General features: G+C 37.3%; 1 non-coding gene across 1 annotated transcript; it reads left to right on the forward strand.

The window, feature by feature from the left end:
* Positions 1-4,681: 4,681 nt before the first annotated feature.
* LOC133813461 (small nucleolar RNA R71) lies at positions 4,682-4,788 on the forward strand. The gene has a single exon (XR_009884471.1). It is a non-coding gene; the product is annotated as a small nucleolar RNA R71 (small nucleolar RNA).
* The last annotated feature ends 7,140 nt before the right edge of the window (positions 4,789-11,928 follow it).

The raw sequence follows: 11,928 nt of genomic DNA on the forward strand, positions 1-11,928 counted from the left end.
TAATTCTAAAAATGGTTTTAATTTTTGTCCATTAACTTTAAATATATCACCATTTTTAGGATTTTCAATTTCAATAGCTCCATGTGGAAAAACAATACGAACAATGTAAGGACCGGACCACCTAGAGCGTAACTTTCCCGGGAATAAATGCAAACGAGAGTTGTATAAAAGGACTTTCTGACCTGGATAAAAATCTTTTCTCAAAATATTTTTATCATGGTAAAATTTCATGCGATCCTTATACTTTTTTGAATAGTCATATGCATCATTCCTAATTTCGTCTAGTTCATTTAGTTGAAGTTTTCGTTTCTCACCTGCCTTGTCTAAAGAAAAGTTTAACTGCTTAATTGCCCAAAAGGCTCTATGTTCTAACTCAACAGGCAAGTGGCACGCCTTCCCATACACAAGTCTGTATGGTGACATGCCAATGGGCGTTTTGTACGCGGTACGATACGCCCATAATGCATCAATGAGTCTTAAGGACCAATCTTTCCTAGTTGGATTCACAGTTTTTTCTAAAATGTGCTTAACTTTCCTATTAGACACTTCAACTTGACCACTAGTTTGTGGGTGATATGGTGTTGAGACTTTATGTGTAATGCCATATTGTTTCATCAAATGTTCAAATGGCTTATTACAAAAGTGAGTACCGTTATCACTAATTATAGCACGTGGTGAACCAAAACGGGAAAATATATTTTCTTTTAAAAACCGAAGCACAACTTTGTGGTCATTAGTGTGGCATGCAATAGCTTCAACCCATTTAGACACATAATCAACTCCAACAAGTATATAAAGATTACCAAAAGAGTTAGGAAATGGTCCCATAAAATCAATGCCCCAAACATCAAATATGTCAATAATAAGAATAGGATTTAAAGGCATCATGTTTCTTTTAGTTAAACTTCCTAACTTTTGGCAACGTTCACAAGCTTTACAATAAACATATGTATCATGAAAGATAGTAGGCCAATAAAAACCACATTGTAAAACTTTAGCAGCTGTTTTCTTACCACTAAAATGTCCTCCACATGCATGATCATGACAGAAAGATATGATTTTAGATTGATCACAGTTTGGAATGCATCTTCTAATTATTTGATCAGGGCAGTATTTAAACAAGTAAGGATCATCCCAAATAAAGTTTTTCACCTCAGAATAAAATTTAGATTTATCATGCTTAGACCAATGAGATGGTATTTCTTTAGTGACCAAATAATTAACAATATCAGCATACCAAGGCAAGGAAGAAACATGCATCAATTGTTCATCAGGAAAAGTTTCAGTGATAGGGGTGGAATCATGTATAGTTTCAACAACTAGTCTAGATAAATGATCAGCAACAACATTTTCAGATCCTTTTTTATCACGTATTTCTAAGTCAAATTCTTGTAAAAGCAGGATCCAACGGATCAAACGAGACTTAGCATCTTTTTTTGATAAGAGATATTTTAATGCAGCATGATCAGAGTAGACAATAATTTTAGACCCTAACAGATAAGATCTAAATTTCTCCAATGCAAAAACAACAGCAAGCAATTCTTTTTCGGTTGTGGAGTAATTTAATTGAGCATCATTTAAAGTTTTGCTAGCATAGTAAATTACATGAGGTATTTTTTCAAGTCTTTGTCCTAAGACAGCACCTATAGCATAATCAGAAGCATCACACATTATTTCAAAAGGTATTTTCCAATCAAGAGGTCGAATAATGGGTGCAGTAGTCAACAAATTTTTTAATTTTTCAAAGGCAACATGGCAATTACTATCAAAGACAAAAGCATTTTCTTTTCCAAGTAAATGGCATAAAGGCCGAGAAATTTTGCTAAAGTCTTATATAAATCTTCTATAAAAACCGGCATGGCCTAAGAATGATCTAATTTCTTTCACAGTTTTAGGTGGAGGAAGTTTTGAAATAAGATCAACTTTAGCTTTATCAACTTCTATTCCATCAGATGAGATTACATGACCTAAAACAATTCCTTTTTTAACCATAAAATGACATTTTTCCCAGTTAAGCACAAGGTTTTTCTCTTTGCAACGAATTAAAACAAGTGAAAGATGGTGCAAACATTCATCAAAAGAGGAACCAAACACAGAAAAATCATCCATAAATACTTCAAGAAATCTTTCAACCATGTCAGAAAAAATCGAAATCATACATCTTTGAAAAGTCGCAGGGGCATTACATAATCCAAAGGGCATGCGACGATATGCAAAAGTTCCAAAAGGGCATGTAAAAGTAGTCTTTTCTTGATCTTCTGGGGCGATGGGGATTTGGTTATACCCCGAATACCCATCAAGAAAACAATAATATGCATGGCCAGCTAATCGTTCAAGCATTTGATCAATAAAAGGCAATGGAAAATAATCTTTTCTAGTAACATTATTCAACTTTCTATAATCTATGCACACTCTCCACCCCGTTTGTACTCTAGTAGGGATTAATTCATTTTTCTCATTTTCAACAACTGTGATCCCAGACTTCTTAGGCACAACTTGAACTGGACTAACCCATTGACTATCAGAAATAGGGTAAATGATACCTACGTCTAACAATTTTATGACCTCTTCTCTAACTACTTCTTTCATATTTGGATTTAATCTTCTTTGACATTCCCGAGAGGTTTTAGCATTCTCTTCTAGATGGATTTTATGCATACATATGGATGGGCTAATTCCTTTAATGTCTCAAATGGTCCAACCTATGGCTTCTTTATGTTTTCTAAGGACATCTAACAATTTACCTTCTTGTTCTTTATCTAAAGCGGATGCTATGATAACAGGTAAGGTTTCAGACTCTCCTAGAAAAGCATATTTTAAATTTTCTGGCAAAGGTTTAAGATCTAACTTTGGAGACTCAGAAATTGATTGAACATGATCTAAGGGTGAAAAAAGTTAAACTTTGGTTTCATTTAAGGGTATAGGCTCTACCAAAGAATTCACATCATCATTAGAGTCATCAACATGCAAGTTCATACCAAAGTATTTTTCACAAAAGTCAAGTAAGTCATTTCCATCATCTTCACATATGTTATCTATCATGTTAACTTCATGTATTTCCTCACACTCAACAGATTTAGCAACATTAAAAACATTCAATTCAACAGTCATATTTCCAAAAGATAATTTCAAAACACCATTACGACAATTTATGATTGCATTAGATGTAGCTAAGAATGGTCTACCTAAAATGATAGGAATTTGAGCATGCATATTTTCCACAGGTTGAGTATCAAGAACAATGAAGTCAACAGGAAAATAAAATTTATCAACTTTTATCAAAACATCCTCTATAATGCCTCTAGGAATTTTCACAGAACGATCGGCTAATTGAAGAGTTATAGAGGTAGGTTTTAGCTCACAAAGACCAAGTTGCTTATAAACAGAATACGGCAATAAATTCACACTAGCACCCAAATCAAGTAAAGCTTTGTTAATAAAATGATCACCAATAATGCATGAAATTGTGGGACACCCAGGATCTTTATATTTAACAAGACTCTTATATTGAATAATGGAACTAGCTTGTTCAGTTAAAAACGCCTTTTTAGGAACATTAGTGTTTCTTTTAACAGTACAAAGATCCTTTAAAAATTTAGAGTAGGCAGGAATTTGTTTAATGGCATCTAAGAAAGGGATATTGATACTACCTTGTTTAAAAACTTCTAAGATGTCATTATATTGGCCGCCTTTTTTAATTGGAAGCAATCTTTGTGGGAATGGGGCTTTTGGAATGAAAGGATGGATTGGGGTTTCTTTGTTTGATGAGTCATTGAGATTAGAACTAGGAGGCTGACTCTTTTCTTTTTCTTTTTCGTTTTCAACCTCGGGTATGTAATCGGGTTTGACAATTTTCTTTCCAGACCTAAGAGTTGAAATTGATTTGACTTCTCCATTATGACTAGACTTTCCTATCTCATATTGACCTTTTGGATTAGGGATAGGTTGACTAGGGAATGTTCCTTTTTCTCTATCAGCTAAAGCAGTGGCGAGTTGTCCTACTTGTGTCTCGAGTTTGGTAATAGATTGAGATTGATTTTGTAGGATTTGTTGGGTGGATTGCATAAATTGTTGTAAAGTATCTTCTAAGGAAGGTTTTCTTTGTTGCGGATATGGTTGATTTTGTGGGGCATGAGCTTGGTTTTGTGTGTTGTATTGGTGCCCTTGATTCATTTGGGGTTGGTTTTGTCTCCATGAAAAGTTCTGATGGTTTCTCCAATTTGGATTGTAGGTGGACGAAAATGGGCTATCATTTGGTTTCCCATAAGAATGAAGAGCATTGGCCTCCTCAGAAAAGGCTTCTTGGTAGGAAGGGCATGATTGGGCATTATGGCAAGGACTAGAACATATAGAACAAACATCTTTTCTAGGTTGAATTGGAGAGTTTATAGTTTGGCTTATGGCTAAAGCTTCTACTTTTCTCGCTAATTTGTCTAAGGATGTTCTTAAGTCTAATTCTTCTTTTACTTCATACCTTCCTCCTCTTTTTGGTGAATTAGTTGACCTAGACCTAGGATCAAAATAATTCCATTGTTGTGAATTGACAGATAAATCTTCAAGGGCGTCCCACGCCTCTTGTCCTTGAAATTTTAAAAATTTTCCAGTATGCATAGATTGAATCATTTGACGATTAGAGGGAGTCAAACCATCATAAAAATATTTTACAAGTCTCCATTTTTCAAAACCATGATGAGGACATTTTAATAATAAATCTTTAAATCTTTCCCAACATTCATAAAACTCTTCATTATCTTTTTGAAAAAACTCGGAGATTTCTCTCCTTAGACTATCAGTTTTAGACATTGGAAAAAATTTCAACAAGAATTTATTATAAAGTTGATCCCAAGTAGTTATAGACCCAGTGGGAAGGGAATTTAACCAAGCTTTTGATTTGTCTTTTAATGAAAAAGGAAACAATCTTAGTTTGACCGACTCATCAGAAAAATTTTGAAATTTAAATGTTGAGCAAATTTCTAAGAAATCTTTGACATGCATGTAAGGATCCTCTCTATCTAACCCATAAAAAGAAGGCAACAATTGAATGATTGATGGTTTAAGCTCAAAATGAGTAGCAGAAGTAGTAGGTAAAACAATGCATGACGGAGCATTAGATGAAATAGGTGCAAAATATTCAAGCAAAGTTTTTTCAGGCACAACATTTTCATCAACAATATTAGCAATGGGTTCCATGATGCTCAAATTTTTACTAACACTTTCAATTTCAAACAAAGATAAACGTCTTTTTACTAATCGTTTTTTAGAGTTACGTTCCCAATGATGCATACAATTTTCACAAATAAGGCAACAATGATAATCTCAAACAAGCAATTTTCTGATGCGGAAGATCAGTTAAAACCGCAACCACAGAGCATACTTAGAATTTTTAGAGATTTCACAACAATAATTCTTATGGTTTACTTGTCCCCAGGCCTATTTGATTCCACTTACTCGCGCACTACTAACAACTCCCCGAGGTTAATTAGTAGAGGCGGATGGGAATTTTGGTCAAATTTCCTTTAAGCAAGAATTGCTTATGGTGAAAGGACAAGATTTAGGTTTCTTTTTTTTTTTTTTTTTTCAAGTATTTTTCACAATGACACTACAATATTAAAGAAGACAAAGGAAAAAAAAAAAGGCAAAAATTAAATAAGACTAAAATTTAAGCAAGAGTAGGGAGGCATAGCATGCCATCAACCATAACAAAATTAAGGTAAAAACTAGGAGGCAAAAATTGCCATCAACTAGCTAGGAGGCAAAATTGCCATCAACTAGTAATTTGCGGAAATTAAATAAAATAAAAATTACAACAAATGTCAAGAGGCACAAGTGCCATCAATTAACAAAGATATAAAAGAAATAAAATTACAACAAAATTATAACAAAATTAGGAGGCACAAGTGCCATCGACTATAAAAATTAAAAGGATAGATAGGAGGCACAAGTGCCGTCAACTAAAAAAAAACAATAAATATAAATATAAGTATATATATATTTTTATGGGTGGTTGAACCGTCCCAAATTTCTTTTTCTCTTTTTTTTTTTTTAGATTTTATAGATATATATTTTTTTAGTTTTTTTTTTTTTTAAGTGTAAAAAAAAAATTAAAATAACTAGTAGAAGAATTCACTAACCTTGAGATAAATTCGTTTCTTTTCTCTTGCAACTCCCCGGCAACGGCGCCAAAAACTTGGTGGACCCAAAACGGGTATGTTTAAAACTTTATATATCGCAAGCGCACGAATCGTCCATATAGAATAGTGATCGTAAGCAAGGATGTCGAACCCAAAGGAGTTGTCTAAGATCGAAAAATGAAACTATTTTAAATCAAAAGTAATAAATTCTAACCTAGTTCCAAAGATTGATAAGTTTTAATATTATGAACATAAAATAAAAGATTGAAAAATAAAGCTATTTAAGATAATGAAAATAAACCAATAAGTTTTTGGTTACCATCTTTTTCTCTCAACCACTCTCTCTTCCATTTGGGTTTTTCAAGAGCATTTTGCAAGTATGTATGTCATTTATTTTGTAATTGTCTTCGAACACTTTCTGAATGTCCATTTGTATCTCAAACTTGTTGACATGAGATACTGGGTCACCATACCTGTCAAAGTTTGGAAGCGTAGGCATCTTAAACTTGCTAGGAGTTTCTGCCATGGCTATCCTTTTAACGAAAGGAAGTGCCCTTTCTCCTATCGTGATCGATATAAGACGTTCTTCCCCCGACCAGCTGTTGCACTGCCTGGTTAAGGGCATCTATCTGGGCTTGCACGGCACCAGGAATCGCCGAGGCCTCTGCTGTTGGAGGAATGTACTCATCATGTCGTTCCCTGTGATCGTTGAGTACATCTCTTAAATCCTCGTCTCTTCTCCGCTGCTCGCTGGCTCCGAGCCAGTTGAAGACGTTATTTTGTCTGGGCTGCCCCCCAGCGTCACGTCTTTCGAGTTGGTCATCCCTAGGTGGTGGGCTTCTGCCCCCACCTCTTTCTTCATTTCTCCGACCAGCATTTCCTCTGCCTGAGTTGGCCTCATTATAACCATGGACATCTCTGAACCTCGACTGGCCATGGTGGGATTGACTGTTCCCTCGGTTGCCTCCTCGGTCTGGAACGTCCCGAGCGTTAGAGGGTGGCCTGCGTTGGTTGGTGGGTCCCCATGCATTGTCATGCCGTGGGGGACCCCGGACCGCAGAGCCTGTCTCCAAGTTCCTTCTGTTACCAGAAGGACGCTGCCCTCTGCTTGGTGGGTTCGGCTCTTCGCCTCTATGGCGTCTAGGACTGCGGGGCTGCTGCCCGACACTATTCTGCCTTGATTGCAGGGGATTGCCGCAACCAGCCTGGGATGGAGGCTGCGCTTCAGGATCCCTTAGAGGGACATCATCCTAAGGCATTGGTGACTGCTTGGGCCTTTGGGGGTTCGAGGGCTGGATCGGTGGGCTAGGATTAGGGCACCTTTGGGGTGGCCCATTTGAAGGTTGATCAGGCTGCGATGCAGGTGCAACCTGATTCCTAGCCAGCTGTAGGGCTGCTTCGAGGGCAGCCATGGCCTCCCTCTGGCGACGGTCCATCTCCGCCTGTCTTTCACTCAGTACCAGGCGTTGTCTCTCAATCTCTTGTTGCTGCCGTGCCATAATCTCGGCAGCACTTTCCTGGTTGGCCCTCAGAGTGGCCAGTTTGTCCTGCAATACCCCCAGGGTATTCTTCAGTGTCTCGGAATCCAATTCTTCCTCATCGAATTCCAAATGTGGCTCATCTTCAGTCACGTTTGGAGGAGGAAGCGGTTGAGATGGTGCAGCGCTAGCCGCCTGCCCAGTCTTCTTTGTTGTTTTCGCCATTGATATTTCAACAATATTATATCAAGCTCTCAATGAAAGCACCAGAATGTTGACCCTGATTTTGGTCAACTGACACGGAGTCAAAAATTCTTGATGTAGACAGTTATGTTGAAATGAGAATAATGACAAAAACAGTAAAGCACACAAGAATTTATAGTGGTTCGGCCCCAGAATCTGGCAATAACCTACGTCCACTTGAGCTGTTATTGATATAATATTTCAAGGGAGTGATCAAAGAACTAGGGTTCAATGAGTTTCACCAACCTCTGAAGAACAAAACAATATATCGAATGTGATAGCTCTAGCTCACTCGTAAATCTCTAATCTCTGGTAATTAGAAAGCCAAAAAGCCCATTCCTTGAGCCATTTTTTCACTATTTATAGGCTCAAGGCAGATTACATTAATTAGTTACAAATATTCTTTCCTAAATAATCGAATACTCAGGAAATCATGGGAGATAATTTCGGATATGATCATAACTGCATAAGATTTTCTCCAAATATGATGAGTATACGACCAAGCTGGTCGTATATAACGATTGAGCGTTGCGCCAAGGAAATCTTTCTAGTCGATGGTCGAACAAGACTTCTTCCAGATGTCAGCCACGTGTACCAAATGTCTGTCATGTCATCCATGCCTATTTTTTGGATAACAACGAGTATATGAGTATATCGTCTATAAATACGATCACAAATTTTTCCAGATACTCACCCAATACCCTATGCATAAGATCCATGAATGTCGTGGGTGCATTGGTGAGTCCGGAAGACATTACCACAAACTCATAGTGGCCATACCGAGTTCGAAATGCAGTCTTGGGAATATTCGATTCCTTGACCTTCAACTGGTGGTAGCCAAATCTTAAATCGATCTTCGAGAATACTGATGCTCCTTGAAGTTGATCGAATAGATCATCAATATACAGTGCACAGATTACCTTTTCCCATTCGTTAGCCTCCACAAAGTCAAAGATCCTCTCCAGCATGCTGACCCATTATTTTGCCACCAGGGGGTCCAAAGTCCCTTTGAACACAGGTGGGATTTGTCTGCCAAACTGTTCCGTGATTGGTTTTGGCAGTTCAGCTCTAGGTGCATTCGCTAGCGGATTCGTTCCCACCCGTTGGTCTTCTTATGCCGGAAATTCCTGTTGTTCAGGAACGTCTTCCCGGGGTGCGGGGTTGTGTGGTGATTTCGGGAATCTCTGCATCAATGTCTCGAAATTTTGAGCATTTGTCGCATTTGGTTCCAACTGTACCCTTTGTCCTCGACCTCGACTATAACCTACCACTTGGTTGACGACTATTGTCTCAGCTAGGTCTGGTGGGTTAATAGCTCGACCTCCCCTGGCTCGAGTGTTAGGCACCATCGTAAATTTTTATGCAACAATGTTTATAACATTTGAGTATACTAGTTTCCCATACACAAGGAAAAGAGAAAGGAAAAGAAAAGAATTCACAATGATTTAACTCAAAACAGGTAATCAATCATTCAGGGATATAACCTAGCAATGCAAAATGATTATGAAAGATCATGCTATAAGGTTTTAGTTAGCAGAATGATAAATACAAAAAGAAGAGAACCCTAGCTACACGTCGGGTTTCTACATCTGCCTGCTACAACTACAAAAAAGCCCTACAACCTAGTAGGTTTGCCAAGTCTTTACAAAAAGTATCAACAAGACCTTCACAACACAACCTAATCTAGGCTATCCATTAGCTTATCTAGCTCTATGTTGGTATCCTCGTCCAGCTGGTTGGGATCCTTCTCTGGCTCTACCGCCCTGCCTCAAGGTATGCTATCAACCATGGAGATAGGCCAATCCATGGCCCAAACGCTAGCTCGAGCTAGATACGGAAGTCGTCCCACGTGCCGTGAACCAGCCACCAACATTTGTGATGAAACCATACCTAGGCCGCACCTCTCAAAAAAGTGCTAACATACCGCACTCTTCGTCGCTCGGATGTGTTGGCTCTACTAAGAAACCTCATAAGCAACCTAAGCAACTTTACCACATATTTGATTAAGAAACAAACTGATTATACCAAGAGAAACCTAAAACTAACAAAATTTGATCTAAAAGAGAACAAGCAACCTGAGCAACTTAAGAAATGCAAACAACCTAATACGAAAAATTGTTTGAACCTATAAAAAAACTTATTAAGCAACCCATAAATCTCATAATAAACTCATAAAGTAACTTGTTAAGAAACCCTATAAAGCAACGTGTTAAGCCACTCTCGAAACTTCTAAGCAACCCATAAAGAAAATGAATAACCCATAAAGCAACATGTTCAACAACCATTTAAACTTCTAAATAACCCTATTAAGCAACATGTTAAGCAACCATTTAAACTTCTAAACAACCATATAAAATAACTTGTTAAGCAACCCGTAAAATAACATGTTAATCAATCATTTAAACTCATAAGCAACCCTATAAAGAAACATATTAAGCAACTCTTTAAACTCCTAAGCATTTGTTAAACAGCTCATAAAGAAATCTGTTAAGCAACTCATAAAGCAACATGTTAAGCAACCCTATAAAGCAACATGTTAAGCAACTCTTGAAACTCCTAAGCAACCTATAAAACAACATGTTAAGTAGCCTTTTAAACTTCTAAGCAACCCTATAAAGAAACTTGTTAAGCATACCCATAAAATAACATGTTAAACAACCCTATAAAGCAACATATTAAGCAACTCTTTAAACTCTTAAGCATCTGTTAAGCATTCCTTTAAACTCCTAAGCCACCATATAAAGCAATATGTTAAGCAACCCATAATTCAACATGTAAGAAATCCTTTAAGCTCCTATACAACACAATTAAGTAACATGTTAAGCAGCCCATAAAACAACCTGCGAAGCAACTATTTAAACTCTTAAGCAACCATATAAAAAAATATGTTAAGAAACAATTTAAGCTATTGTAATGCCCTTCTAATTAGGGTCTCTTACCATGTGTGTTTAAAATTAGTGTTGGACTCGCTAAACGAGTCATTTGAACTAAAACATGTGATTAAGCCACTAAGGGTTCAAGTATTAAAAATTTTGGTCAAGACATAAGCCTTTCCATTAAACAAACAATGGAACAAACATATTAAGAATCTTAAATGTCTATTTTGCCCTTAGAGTGGCCAGTAGTTGTATATACCCTGGAATTTTGTAAACTATCCTTTAAACTCTATTACTTTTGGGATCCCATGTACGAAATGTTTATATGAATGAAATGTATCTTTTATGACCAAAATCTTTTAACCCTAGTTCAATTATAGTTTCAGTGACACGTTTCTAACTTAATGACTTGATTAGCAAGTCTTTCACCTTTATAAACACACAGTGTAACGGTCTTGGCTACTCAGGGCATTACATTGCCCACAACCCTCACAAAGTCTAGGATGGATGTAATCATAGCCATCCACTGCTCTGCCTTGAGTGGATCTGCGCTACCCTTGAAAATTGGAGGGTGCTGTTTCCTTAACCGTTCATACACTAACTCCCAACAGTTCTTTAACTCTGTCTACTGCTATACAGCCTGTACTGGAGCAGCAGATGGGGCCTCTAATGCAGTGTTCCCTGCCGGAACCTGTTGTTGCTTCATCTAGCGAATTTCTTCATCTTGTCTCTACAGCCTAGCTTGCATATCAGCAAGCATCTGTTGCCATTTTTCAGGAGCTAGCGGAGGGTTTTGATCCTGGTCATTACTTCTAACCTGATTCTCAGTGCCGACTGGCTCATTAGATTTCCCTGGAAGCATGCTTCCAAGTCTCTCTGCAATCAATGACTCGTCTTATCAGGCAGTAATAAGATTATCCCATTGTTGGTATTAAATGATAAAATCAAAGGTACACAGTGGAATATATGAACCCATTTTAATAAATATTAATACCAGCCAGGATCATATACATATATAAATATTAAATCACATACAAATAGATCAGGGATTACCTCTTGTAGTCTATCAAGTGTCCTTTAGTCTTTTTGTATAAATCAACGATCTTCCCATCCAGTGTTCTGAGATCTCACACCCTGATCTTCCAGACCAATCCTCAAACACACAAGGACGTGTGTGAGCACGTAGGATTCAAGAGGTTG

This window comes from Humulus lupulus, chromosome 1 (assembly GCF_963169125.1).
Source record: "Humulus lupulus chromosome 1, drHumLupu1.1, whole genome shotgun sequence".
NCBI classification, from domain to species: domain Eukaryota; kingdom Viridiplantae; phylum Streptophyta; class Magnoliopsida; order Rosales; family Cannabaceae; genus Humulus; species Humulus lupulus.